The sequence below is a fragment of the Bufo bufo genome, chromosome 4 (genome assembly GCF_905171765.1).
Source record: "Bufo bufo chromosome 4, aBufBuf1.1, whole genome shotgun sequence".
In the NCBI taxonomy this organism is placed as follows: domain Eukaryota; kingdom Metazoa; phylum Chordata; class Amphibia; order Anura; family Bufonidae; genus Bufo; species Bufo bufo.
The window spans coordinates 400,649,704-400,664,721 of NC_053392.1; positions in this window are offsets into that span (position 1 = coordinate 400,649,704).

Sequence of the window (15,018 nt, forward strand, 5' to 3'; positions counted from 1 at the left end):
GGCTTAGTCAGCATACCTTACAATGGCAGCCTTGTGCACTATGAGATATTCCAAACCAGCTCTCATCTGACTGAGAACCAGTAAACCTCAAAGTTATTTTGCATCTGTTGGATGGCTTGGGTGGACCTGCACACCTAGATCAATATCATTAAGGCGACAAAAAGTTTTCCGATTGTCCTTACATAATATTCAATAACCTTTCTATACAGTTTTGTCATGTAAAATTGTATTTGCATAATCATGGGCATATGGGAAACAATGCACCTCCTCTGACAGCTTTGTATTCTATCTTAAATTCTATTAACGGTGGTTTCCAACACAACTTTTTGGGGGAGTTTTATCTCCCTGATTTCTGGTGGAAAACAGTTGCAGACCTTGTGTTTGCAACTTTTTAGATGGTATTGAGACAAAATATTGTTGCAAGTGGTGTTTATTAGTGTTGATCGAGCACCGTAGTGCTCGGGTGCTCGGGGGCTCGGGCCGAACACATCGTCCGAGCACCCGAGTATAATGGAAGTCAATGGGAGAACCCGAGTATTAAACCAGGTACCCCCTGCTCTGAAGAGGGGAGGGTGCCTGGTTCATAAGAAAATGTCAGTAACACCACTGAAATGGTTCTGTAACAGCATGGGGAGGGTGTATTATTTTTTATTTTATGCATTTTATATAGCGCTACTATATTCCGCAGCGCTTTACAGACATTATCATCCAACTGTCCCCAATCGGGCTCACAATCTAAGGTCCCTATCAGTATGTCTTTGGAGTTTGGGAGGAAACCGGAGTACCAGGAGGAAACCCACGCAAACACGGGGAGAACATACAAACTCCATGCAGATGTTGCCCTTGGTCAGATTCAAACCTAGGACCCCAGCGCTGCAAGGCAACAGTGCTAACCACTGAGCCACCGTGCTGCCCATGTATGGATGCATCTTGGACTCGCTGGTCGCTGTTGGGAACTATGTTGTTCCGAATAGTACGCCACTTTTACATAATGACAATAATACGCACAAAACTAAGGGCAAAAAATGATTTTAGAGGAAAATTTGACAGAAAACATTCTTTCCTGAATATTTACTTGTATATAAAGTGCAAGTGCTGCCAAAATTCCAAGGAAGAGGCACTCCGATACACCCTTAGTTACACATAAAGAAGGGCATCATACACACCCATTAAAAATTATGATTGATGGCCTGCTGGTGACCCTTAAAAACATTAGGAGCAAGGGCCTGCTGATCTGACCTCTAAAACATTATGGGCGGTGGCCTGCTGCCGTTTTGGTGACTCTAGTTAACCTGGGGCCGATGGCACGTCCCTGTGATGGTGACAATCCATTCGGATGTCTGGCCTATCAACTTTCGATGTAATTGTCAGCTCAAAACCATTGTAAACTACGGGTAACAGGGAATCAGTGTTTGATTCTGGAGAGGGAGCCTGAGAAACGGCTACCACATCCAAGGAAGGCAAGCGGGTGGCGCGCAAATCACACAATCCCGACTTGTGGAGGTAGTGATGATAAATAACAATACAGGACTCTTAAGATGCCCTGTTATTGGAATGAGTAATAAAAAATTACAGGGAATGTCACTGCAGTATTTTGGATGAGGTCCTGCTGCCGCTTTGTTGACTCTAGATAACTTCTGCCTGATCGCATGTCCCCGTGACGTCCACAATCCATTTGGATATCTTCCCTATCAACTTTCGACGTTCTTTTATGCGCCTAACATGGTGACCACCGGTAATGGGGAATCATTGTTCGATTTCTGAGAGGGAGACTGATAAATGGCTAAGGCTACTACTTCAAAGCAAGGTAGCATGAGTTGTGGGCCTGCAGGTGAGCTGACCCTGTAAAAGATTTTAGCTGCGGGCCTGCTGGTGAGCTGATCCTGTAAAACATTATATGTGAGTGCCTGCAGCTGAGCTGACCCTCTAAAAAAATATATGCGAGGGCCTGTAGCTGAGCTGAAGTGGAACAAACAAATCTGCAGGTGACCGTCATACAGCTCTACAGATTTGTTTCCATCTGCATCTTTCTCAACAATCTGTGGCCTCAGTCTTTTATCCAGATTCTCTCATTGTGACACTATGTGGCCTCCTCATGCTGCCATCTCCACAGTATGTCACCTTGCCACTCATTTTTATCACCATGCTGCTGCTAATGCTGCTTAACCCTTTAAGGACTCAGCCCTATTTCACCTTAAGGACTTGGCCATTTTTTGCAAATCTGACCAGTGTCACTTTAAGTGCTGATAACTTTAAAACGCTTTGACTTATCCAGGCCATTCTGAGATTTTTTCATCACATATTGTACTTCATGACACTGGTAAAATGAAGTAAAAAAAAATTAATTTTTATTTATAAAAAAAATACCAAATTTACAAAAAATTTGTAAAAAAAAGCAAATTTCCAAGTTTCAATTTCTCTACTTCTATAATACATAGTAATACCTCCTAAAATAGTTATTGCTTTACATTCCCCATATGTCTACTTCATGTTTGGATCATTTTGGGAATGATATTTTATTTTTTGGGGATGTTACAAGGCTTAGAAGTTTAGAAGCAAATCTTGAAATTTTTCAGAAATTTTCAAAAACCCAATTTTTAGGAACCAGTTCAGGTCTGAAGTCACTTTGCGAGGCTTACATAATAGAAACCACCAAAAAATGACCCCATTCTATAAACTACACCCCTCAAGGTATTCAAAACTGATTTTACAAACTTTGTTAACCATTTAGGCTGGGTTCACACGGGCGTTGCGGGAAAATGTGCGGGTGCGTTACGGGAACACCCGTGATTTTTCCGCGCGAGTGCAAAACATTCCGCGCATGTTTGGTACCCAAACCCGAACTTCTTCACAGAAGTTCGGGCTTGGGATCGGTGTTCTGTAGATTGTATTATTTTCCCTTATAACATGGTTATAAGGGAAAATAATAGCATTCTGAATACAGAATGCATAGTACAATAGCGCTGGAGGGGTTAAAAAAAATAAAATAATAATTTAACTCACCTTAATCCACTTGATCGCGAAGCCAGGCTTCTTCTTCTGTCTTCATCTTAGCTGTGCAGCAACAGGACCTGTGGTGATGTCACTCCGGTCATCACCTGATCCATCACATGATCTTTTACCATGGTGATGGATCATGTGATGGACGGGAGTGATGTCATCAAAGGTCCTATGCCTCACAGCACAGATGAAGACAGAAGAAGGGAGGCGCGAACTGTGGAGTGGATTAAGGTGAGTTACATTTTTATTTTTTATTTTTAACCCCTCCAGCCCTATTTTACTATTCATTCTGTATTCAGAATGCTATTATTTTCCCTTATAACCATGTTATAAGGGAAAATAATAATGATCGGGTCTCCATCCCGATAGTCTCCTAGCAACCGTGCGTGAAAATCGCACCGCATCCACACTTGCTTGCGGATGCTTGCGATTTTCACGCAACCCCATTCACTTCAATGGGGCCTGCGTTGCGTGAAAAACGCAGAATATAGAGCATGCTGCGATTTTCATGCAACGCACAAGTGATGCGTGAAAATCACCGCTCATGTGAACAGCCCCATAGAAATGAATGGGTCGGTATTCAGTGCGGGTGCAAGGGTTTCACCTCACGCATTGCACCCGCGCGGAATACTCGCCCGTGTGAACGCAGCCTTAGGTGTTCCACAAGAATTAATGGAAAATGGAGATACAATTTCAAAATTTCCCTTTTTTGGCAGATTTTCCATTTTAATATTTTTTTTCCAGTTACAAAGCAAGGGTTAAGAGTCAAACCAAACTCAATATTTATGGCCCTGATTCTGTAGTTTACATAAACACCCCATATGTGGTCGTAAACCGCTGTACAGGCACACGGCAGGGTGCAGAAGGAAAGGAATGCCATACGGTTTTTGGAAGGCAGGTTTTGCTGGACTGTTTTTTTTGACACCATGTCCCATTTGAAGCCCCCCTGATGCACCCCTAGAGTAGAAAATACATAAAAGTGACCCCATCTAAGAAACTACCCCCTCAAGGTATTCAAAACTGATTTTACAAACGTCGTTAACCCTTTAGGTGTTCCACAAGAATTAATGGAAAATAGAGAAACAATTTCAAAATTTCACTTTTTGGCAGATTTTCCATTAAAAAATTTTTTTTGTCCAATTACAAAGCAAGGGTAACAGCCAAACCAAAATCAGTATTTATGGCCCTGATTCTGTAGTTTACAGAAACACCCCATATGTGGTCGTAAACCGCTGTACGGACACACGGCAGGGTGCAGAAGGAAAGGAACGCCATACGGTTTTTGGAAGGCAGGTTTTGCTTGACTGTTTTTTTTTACACCATGTCCCATTTGAAGCCCCCCTGATGCACCCCTAGAGTAGAAACTCCAAAAAATTGACCCCATTTTAGAAACTACGGGATAGCGTGGCAGTATTGTTGGTACTAGTTTAGGGTACAGATGATTTTTGGTTGCTCTATATTACACTTTTTGTGAGGCAAGGTAACAAGAAATAGCTGTTTTGGCACCGTTTTTATTTTTGGTTATTTACAACATTCGTCTGACAGGTTAGATCATGTGATATTTTTATAGACCAGGTTGTCACGGATGCTGCGATACCTAATATGTATACTTTTTTTTTATTTATGTAAGTTTTACACAATGATTTCATTTTTGAAGCAAAAAAAAATCATGTTTTAGTGTTTCCATAGTCTGAGAGCCATCATTTTTTCAGTTTTTGGGCGATTACCTTGGGTAGGGTATGATTTTTGCGGGATGAGATGACGGTTTTATTGGCACTATTTTGGGGTGCGTGTGACTTTTTGATCGCTTGCTATTACACTTTTTGTGATGTAAGGTGACAAAAAATGGCTTTTTTTACACCGTTTTTATTTTTATTTTTTTACGGTATTCCCCTGAGGGGTTAGTTCATGTGATATTTTTATAGAGCAAGTTATTACGGATGCTGCGATACCTAATATGTATACTTTCTTTTTATTTATGTAAGTTTTACACAATGATTTCATTTTTGAAGCAAAAAAAATCATGTTTTAGTGTTTCCATAATCTGAGAGCCATAATTTTTTCAATTTTTGGGCGTTTACCTTGGGTAGGGTATGATTTTGCGGGATGAGATGACGGCTTTATTGGCACTATTTTGGGGTGCGTGTGACTTTTTGATCGCTTGCTATTACACTTTTTGTGATGGAAGGTGACAAAAAAATTGTTTATTTAGCACAGTTTTTCTTTTTTACTTTTTACGGTGTTCATCTGAGGGGTTAGGTCATGTGATATTTTTATAGAGCCGGTCGATACGGACGCGGCGATACCTAATATGTATACTTTTTTTATTTATGTAAGTTTTACACAATAATTTCATTTTTGAAACCAAAAAAAAAAATCATGTTTTAGTGTCTCCATATTCTGAGAGCCATAGTTTTTTCAGTTTTTGGGCAATTATCTTAGGTAGGGTCTTTTTTTTTGTGGGATGACATGTCGGTTTGATTGGCACTATTTTGGGGTGCATATGAATTTTTGATCGCTTGCTATTACACTTTTTGTGATGTAAGGTGACAAAAAAATGTTCATTTAGCACAGTTTTTATTTTTATTTTTTACGGTGTTTATCTCAGGGGTTAGGTCATGTGATATTTTTATAGAGCCGGTCGATACGGACACAGCGATACCTAATATGTATACTTTTTTTATTTATGTAAGTTTTACACAATAACAGCTTTTTTAAAACAAAAAAATGATGTTTTAGTGTTTCCATATTCTGAGCCATAGTTTTTATATTTTATGGGCGATTGTCTCAGGTAGGGGCAATTTTTTTGCGGATGAGGTGACGGTTAGATTGTTACTATTTTGGTGGGCAAATGCCTTTTTGATCGCTTGCTGTTGTTCTTTTTGTGATGGAATGTGACAAAAAAATTGTTTATTTAGCACAGTTTTTATTTTTTATTTTTGACGGTGTTCATCTGTTAAATGTTTATTAGGCCGGTCGATACGGACACGGTGATACTTAATATGTATACTCCCCACCCCCTATTTTTTACCAATTTTTTACCAATTTTTTTTAACTTTATTTGGGGAAAATGACGTTTTTGTTTATTTTTTCTTGAAACTTTTAATTTTTTTGGGGAGAAAACTTTATTTTCTCAACTTTTTTTTTCACTTTATTTTTTGTCCCACTTTGGGACTTGAATAGAGTTGAGCGAACACCTGGATGTTCGGGTTCGAGAAGTTCGGCCGAACTTCCCGGAAATGTTCGTGTTCGGGATCCGAACTCGACCCGAACTTCGCCCCGAACCCGAACCCCATTGAAGTCAATGGGGACCCAAACTTTTCGGCACTAAAAAGGCTGTAAAACAGCCCAGGAAAGGGCTAGAGGGCACATCGAAGTGATCGGCTGGAACCGAACTGCCGACCCTCAGAACCACGACGTAGTCCAACAAAAACTGCACACCAGGCCGGTCTCAACCTGAAATTTGAAAAACAGAGAATGATAGAAACAAAAAAATGGTAAACTGTATCCAAAACCAAAAGGTTGCGAAACAACCTACTCAGGAAAAACTCACAGAGTTAACACCATAATGCATAAGATGACAAATCAGCACCTTCCACAGTAATAATATAAACATAAACATAGGGAGGGGAAAACATAGGGCGGGCAATACTCGCCTCCGTGTCTTTAATAAAATCATGACTTTACGTCATGAAATAGGAAAATCATCTGATTTTATTACAAGACCCGGAGGCTCCTATTACGAGTTCAAAGCTTAAGACATGTTATCAATGATAGATGAGAAAACATGAGGAACTGGTCTAAAATAAAACTCTCTGAACGTAGAAACTCTGGACCAATCCGCCAACTTTAATATGTCCTCCAGTCTAGTGCCGAAAACCGCTAAAGAGGTAGCAGATGCCCCCCGAGCGGAATGTGCCGTGAAAATCGATGTGTCCACACCCGCCAATTCCATGATCCACTTCATCCACCTCGCCAGCGTGGGAGTCGACACCGGAGCAAAAGGCCGAATAGTAGAAAGAAGAGCTGAGGAAGCTCCCGAGATCGGTGAGGAGAAGTGCAAGCTTCATATTCCTTGAGGCATGCCACTGGACAAAGCGCAGGTGAGGCCGGGAAAGCAGGGTACGAGACCGAACGTATGTGGGTTTTAGTCCTCCTAGAGATGTCGAAAGTGACGCCACCCGGGGTGTACGAGCGGGCATCATGATCCAAAGCCCGGACGTCAGATACTCGTTTGCAGGAAATCAAACAGAAAAGGGTTACAAGCTTTGCAGACAGTTGCCTAAGGGAAAGGTCTGAATTTTGAGGCCAAGAAGACAAAAATGAGAGAACACATGACAAGTCCCAAGTGGCAGAAAACCTTGGTCTCGGAGGTCGAGACATATGCGAGCCGCGCAAGAGACAGCAGACCAACGGGTGTTGACCCGCCGGAGTACCGTCAAAACCATGATGAGACGCTGAGATGGCCGATCTAAACAGGCTGATCGTGCGATAGGTCTTGCCTTGGTCAAAGAGGGAAGACAGGAAATGTAAAATCTCCATCACAGGTGCTGAAACGGGATCCAAGTCCCTAGCCAAGCACCAGCTAGACCAAGATCCCCAGGCAGACCTGTAAGATCTTCTGGTTCCTGGGGCCCATGCGTTCTCCAAAAGGACTCTAGCTGTTCCCAAAACTCCCGGGGACCTCCCAGGGTCCCCTGAAATCCGACACGCCAGCAGGCGCAGGGACCCGTCCACGAGTAGAGGATGCGGTTGGTGAAGCGGGCCGCGGAGGAGAGTCTGAGACATCGGGTGCAGCCGCGGGATCTCTATCATCATCTCCAGAAGGTGGGGAAACCACGATTGGGAGCTCCAGAATGGGACCAGAAGTGTCAGATCGGCAACGTAACGGGGGACTTGGATCAGGGTCCTGGGAATCAGTTGGAATGGAGGAAACGCGTAGAGGAGGCCCTTGGACCAATCCTGCAGAAATGCGTCCACCGCTTCTGCCTCCGGGTCCGGGGGCGCCAACTGTAGAACCGTGGCAGTTGCGTGTTCAGGCGGGAGGCAAACAGGTCGATGCAGAAAGGTCCCCAAATTGACGTTAAGGAAAGGAATACCGCTGGATCTAATTGCCAGTTGCTGGAGTCCGAAAGATAGCGAGAGCTCCAATCCACGTGAGTGTTGTGGACGCCAGGAAGATATTCCACTAGGACAATCAAATCCTTGGATAGGCAGTAGTCCCAGAAGTCCTTCGCCAAACATGATAATATGGTGGAACGGGTTCCGCCCATGCCATTGATGTAACGCACCGCTGACACATTGTCCATGCGTAACTGAATGCGCGATCTGGCCGTCTTCCTCGTAAAACTCTTGATTGCGAACGAACCCGCCAACAGCTCCAGCGCATTGATGTGGAATTCCGCTTCGGTCTCCGACCAGCCGCCACCGGTTGTGATCCCCTCGCTGTGAGCCCCCCAGCCCGACAGGCTGGCATCCGAGTCCACCATGAAATCCGGACGATGACCAAAAATAGCCTTGCCGATCCAGGCTTGTAAGTTGTGGATCCACCAGGATAGCTCTTCCTTGGTCTCCTCGTCCAAGGAGATCCAATCCGCATAGGAAGCCCCCGTCCGCAAATGAGAAATCTTCAGACGTTGTAGCGCCCGGTAATGGAGCGGAGTTGGGAATACCGCCTGAATAGACGAGGCTAGAAGACCAATTATCCTTGCTAGCTGACGTAGTGGGATCCGGGCAGAAGACCTCGCTCTGTGCAATTCCTTCTGAATAGACCGAATCTTGGCCGATGGTAGGCTGAGGGTCCCTGCTGTGGAATCCACCATAAATCCGAGGAACTCCATTTTGAGAGACGGGGTGAGGCAGGACTTCTCCTGATTGAGCAGGAAACCCAGGCCGGATAGAAGATCCATGGTCCAGCAAAGGTGATCCAGCAACACCGAATGATCCTGAGCCATGATCAGAATATCGTCCAGGTACACGATGAGACGAACCCCCCGGCTGCGTAGCCAGGCCATGGTCGGGCGCATCAGCTTGGTAAAGCACCAAGGAGCTGATGAGAGGCCGAATGGGAGGCACGTAAACCGCCAAATCCTGTCTTTCCAGTAGAAGCAAAGGAGGTCCCTGGACACGTCCTCCACCGGGACCGTTAGATAAGCGTCTTTTAGGTCCAGTTTGACCATCCAGTCGTTCATCTGTAGTAAGTCTCGCAGAAGATGGATGCCCTCCATCTTGAAGTGGCGGTATCTGACGAACGCGTTGAGGGCGTGTAAATTGATGATGGGCCGCATCTGGCCCCCTTTCTTCGCCACCAGAAAAATGTTGCTGATTATCCCGAAAGGGGATCCCAGGGTTGGCTCTATGGCTCCCTTGCGGAAAAGATCCGACAACTCGGCATCTACCAGACTTTGGCTCTCTGCCGACAGCACCACAGGGCGTGGAGGCGGAATGGACAGCGGGAAAGTCGTAAGCTCGACATGGAAACCCTCGACCGTGGATAGGACCCATTGGTCCGAGGTGATGAGAGACCAAGCTCAAGAAAAGAGCCGGAGTTTGCCCCCTACATAAACATTCAAAGAATTGAAATGAGGTAGCATTCTTACCGTAAGGGCGTCTGGAACTAGGGTTTCCTCTGTAGCCTCTAGATCGCCAGGATCCTCCCCGGGAAGGGAAAAAACATGGTGACTCTCGTCTCTGTTCCTGGAATGCAGGTCTCTGGGAGAAGGAGCCTCGAACCGTACCACGGGATTGAAAATGGGAGCGGCCGGACAGACTGAAACTGCTGGCCCTGGTAGAGACCCTACCGTGAAACACACGTTTCATCGAGCTCTGGGCTTTATCGAGTGCCGTGAAGCTCCGACAAACCGTCCTAGGTCCGTGATAAAGGACTCACCAAATAACAGGCCCTGGGCCTCTTTACCAGCCTCTGTAAGTGCCAGGTTGGACAATTTGGGTTCGATCTTAAATAATATGGCTTTACGCCGCTCAATAGCCAGGGACGTATTAACGTTACCCGCTATGCAAATTGCGCGCTGCACCTACTCGCGCAGCTCAAAAGGATCTACCTGCTTGTCCTCGGCCCTAGCCGCTTCGGCTAAGTCGAATAACTTTTCCAGAGGACCAAAAATGTTGAGGAGTTTGTCCTGACATGAGCGTAAGGCCGACTCCAGGCCCTTAAGCGGGTTCCACCCAGATTTAGTGAGGAACTGGGTCATCTTGGGGTCTACTGCTGGAGTCTCGCACACCCTATTAGGAATGATGGGCCTGGAGCATTCTGCCCTGAGTTTGTTGCGTGCCTCTTTGGAAAGAGGGCACCGCACGCGAGCCTCCAAGTATTTGGACACATGATCCAATGGCAACCACTCCACTGACCGAGGATGGTGGAGATAATCCGGGTCAAACAAAGGTTCCCCTGAGGGATCCGTTAAGGACGCAGGAAATACATCTGCCGCAGTAATCAGGGAACTGCACCCGGGTAGGGGGTTAGAATCTATGACCCCGGAGGGGTCCTCCTCTGCCTCCTCAAAGGCGTCACCTATAGCCTCCTCATCGGATCCAACCTCAGAGTCAGAACCCGCATCTTGCTGTGCTCTAGCACATTTCCAATTGCGCGTACGTTCTGCCTGACGCGTACAGGCTCTTTTGCGCGGACCTAGCGCGCCAACATTGGTGGGAATATCATCACCATTATTCCATTTTCTGGAGGCAGAAGGCCCTGGCCCGGCGGGTTTAGAAACCATAGCGGGCAGCAGGGTTTGTGTGGCAGCTGGGTGGGCAGCAAGGGCCTGGGCAATAGATTGGGAAATGACCGAAGTCATTGACCCCATGGCTGCAGCAATAGCGCTGGACAGTGAGGCCTGAAAAGCCAGGGATTGATCATCAGGGGCCAGAACATGACAATCCCCCCCTGAAGGGGTTAATTCAACTAGAGGAATATCCTCCTCTGCAGGGCCCTGCCCACTGTGTGCTGAGTTAGGCATACTTGCACTGACTGTAAAAACTGGCCGGAAAAAATATAATGCAGAACACTATAACGACTGGCGAGAGGGATTTACCCCAGGCCAGGAGGAGAAAATGCCGGAGAGGAAAGGGAGAAACCTGTAAGAGAAAATCCCAGACGAGCCGAGGCAGCCGAGCTCCGAGCGCCAGACAGGGTAAAACCGGAAGCGGAAGCACCCGAGATCTCGCGAGATCTCGGGCGTGCCGGCAAGCAGGAGCAAGAAGGCGGCGAGCGGCAGAACAGAAGTAGGTAGCAGCGGGAAAATAGGCCGCTGGACAAAAAAGGGGGGGGGGAGGTGAAGGTGAGAGAGGTACCGGCAAGCAAAGGGGGGAATGAAAAAGGGGCGCAAAAGAATTAACCCCCCCAATAGACCACAAAAAACAACAGCAAGCAAAACTACATATAATAAATAATATAATATATATAATATACCCCCCTGGAAAAACCCCACAGGGAAAAAACGGCACAATAAACTCGTAAGAGACAACCTAATAATAAATCCTATATGTACATATATATATATATATATATATATATATAAGCCTATATATGTAAAAGCAGTCAAGAACAATAAACCACACTACTTATCTCTGCGGTCAGCAGCAAAGAAAGAGGAGGATATGCAGGCGGAGTTGCCTGTTATACTGGGACTATGGGTAGAGGCTGATCACGTGTTCAGTTTTCTTTGCTGCTATTGGTCAGAGTAAAGAAGGAGAATAGCAATAGGAGCCTCCGGGTCTTGTAATAAAATCAGGCTTCATGTCACCCAACACTGGAACAGGCCACTGTCAGATATTTTTAGGCCACGGCACCCAGACAGAGGAGAGAGGTCCCATAGCAGAGAATCAGGCTTCATGTCACCCACCACTGTAACAGGCCACTGTCAGATATTTGTAAAACCGGAAGCGGAAGCACCCGAGATCTCGCGAGATCTCGGGCGTGCCGGCAAGCAGGAGCAAGAAGGCGGCGAGCAGCAGAACAGAAGTAGGTAGCGGCGGGAAAATAGGCCGCCGGACAAAAAAGTGGGGGGAAGGTGAAGGTGAGAGAGGTGCCGCAAGCAAAGGGGGGAATGAAAAAGGGGCGCAAAAGAATTAACCCCCCCAATAGACCACAAAAAACAACAGCAAGCAAAACTACATATAATAAATAATATAATATATATAATATACCCCGCTGGAAAAAGCCCCACAGGGGAAAAACGGCACAATAAACTAGTAAGAGACAACCTAATAATAAATCCTATATGTACATATATATATATATATATATAAAAGCCTATATATGTAAAAGCAGTCAAGAACAATAAACGACACTACTTATCTCTGCGGTCAGCAGCAAAGAAGGAGGATATGCAGGCGGAGTTGCCTGTTATACTGGGACTATGGGGAGGGGCTGATCACGTGTTCAGTTTTCTTTGCTGCTATTGGGCAGAGTAAAGAAGGAGAATAGCAATAGGAGCCTCTGGGTCTTGTAATAAAATCAGGCTTCATGTCACCCAACACTGGAACAGGCCACTGTCAGATATTTTTAGGCCACGGCACCCAGACAGAGGAGAGAGGTCCCATAGCAGAGAATCAGGCTTCATGTCATAGCAGAGAATCATGCTTCATGTCACTCAACACTGGAACAGGCCTCTGTCAGATATTTTTAGGTCCCGGCACCCAGACAGAGGAGAGAGGTCCCATAGCAGAGAATCAGGCTTCATGTCACCCACCACTGTAGCAGGCCACTGTCAGATATTTAGGCCCCGGCACCCAGACAGAGGAGAGAGGTCCCATTGTAGAGAATCAGGCTTCATGTCACCCACCACTGGAACAGGCCACTGTCAGATATTTAGGCCCCGGCACCCAGACGGATAAGAGGTTCATTCAACTTTGGGTTCCCACGCAATATAATGGTAAAATTAAAAAAAGAGGATTGAATGAAGTGCCCTGTTATATTGTTAAGGGATGTAGTTATAAATGTCTAATCTACACAAGGGATGGACAGGTCCTGTGGGATCCATGCCTGGTTCATTTTTATGAACGTCAGCTTGTTCACATTGGCTGTGGACAGGCGGCTGCATTTGTCTGTAATGACGCCCCCTGCCATGCTGAGTACACGTTCAGACAAAACGCTGGGCGCCAGGCAGGCCAGCACTTCCAAGTCACAAAAGGCTAGCTCTGGCCACGTGGACAATTTGGAGACCCAGAAGTTGAATGGGGCCGAACCATCAGTCAGTACGTGGAGGGGTGTGCACACGTACTGTTCCACCATGTTAGTGAAATGCTGCCTCCTGCTAACACGTTCCATATCAGGTGGTGGTGCAGTTAGCTGTGGCGTGGTGACAAAACTTTTCCACATCTCTGCCATGCTAACCCTGCCCTCAGAGGAGCTGGCCATGACACAGCTGCGTTGGCGACCTCTTGCTCCTCCTCTGCCTTCGCCTTGGGCTTCCACTTGTTCCCCTGTGACATTTGGGAATGCTCTCAGTAGCGCGTCTACCAACGTGCGCTTGTACTCGCGCATCTTCCTATCACGCTCCAGTGCATGAAGTAAGGTGGGCACATTGTCTTTGTACCGGGGATCCAGCAGGGTGGCAACCCAGTAGTCCGCACACGTTAAAATGTGGGCAACTCTGCTGTCGTTGTGCAGGCACTGCAGCATGTAGTCGCTCATTTGTGCCAGGCTGCCCAGAGGTAAGGACAAGCTGTCCTCTGTGGGAGGCGTATCGTCATCGTCCTGCGTTTCCCCCCAGCCACGCACCAGTGATGGGCCCGAGCTGCGTTGGGTGCCACCCCGCTGTGAACATGCTTCATCCTCATCCTCCTTCACCTCCTCCTCATCCTCGTCCTCCTCGTCCTCCAGTAGTGGGCCCTGTCTGGCCACATTTGTACCTGGCCTCTGCTGTTGTAAAAAACCTCCCTCTGAGTAACTTCTAAGAGACTGGCCTGAAAGTGCTAAAAATGACCCCTCTTCCTCCTCCTCCTCCTCCTGGGACAACTCCTCTTCCATCATCGCCCTAAGTGTTTTCTCAAGGAGACATAGAAGTGGTATTGTAATGCTGATAACGGCGTCATCGCCACTAGAGATGTCGCGAACATAAAATTTTCCGTACCGGAACGGCGAACGCGAATTTCTGCAAATGTTCGCTAACGGGCGAACCGGGCGAACCGCCATAGACTTCAATAGGCAGGCAAATTTTAAAACCCACAGGGTCTCTTTCTAGCCACAGTAGTAATGGAAAAATTGTTTCAATGGGACTAACACCTGGACTGTGGCATGCCGGAGGGGGATCCATGGCAAAACTCCCATGGAAAATTACATATTTGACGCAGAGTTGGATTTTAATCCATAAAGGGCATAAATCACCTAACAATCCAATTTTTTTTTGAACAACGTGGTTTAAAACATCCAGTGTGTGTATACGATCAGGTATGATGTTGTATCAATCAGGTAGTGTAAGGGTTGCACCCGCTTCACAGACATTGACAGACCAAACTCCCCTTTTAATGCACCGCAAACAACCGCAAACAGTCCATTTGCCCAACCGCAAACTCCCCATTTGTACAAGGTTGGATACCAAGCTAGACATGTCCCGTTGATGTCATTGAAGGTTTCTTCCTCCACCCAGCCACATACAACACCAAGGGTCCCGGAAAGGTGAATTGAATTGAATTTTCGAAAGGGGAAATGGTTAAAAAAACGCTGGCTCCCTCCTCCTTGTTTGAATCCACGGTCACTGCGTCTGCGCCGTGCAATTTACTGTCACACTCGATATGAGTGGTATTTTCTGTAGTTCTCTCTTCTCATCAGTTTAATCCCTGTTACTTCCCCAATCTGGGGTCCATTTATTAAATTGATTTTTCAAACGGGGAGATGGTTAAAAAAACGCTGGCTCCCTCCCCTTTGTTTGAATTTACGCCACGGACAATGCGTCTGCGCCGTGCAATTTACTGTCACACCCGATATGAGTGGTATTTTCTGTAGTTCTCTCTTCTCATCAGTTTAATCCCTGTTACTTCCCCAATCTGGGGTCCATT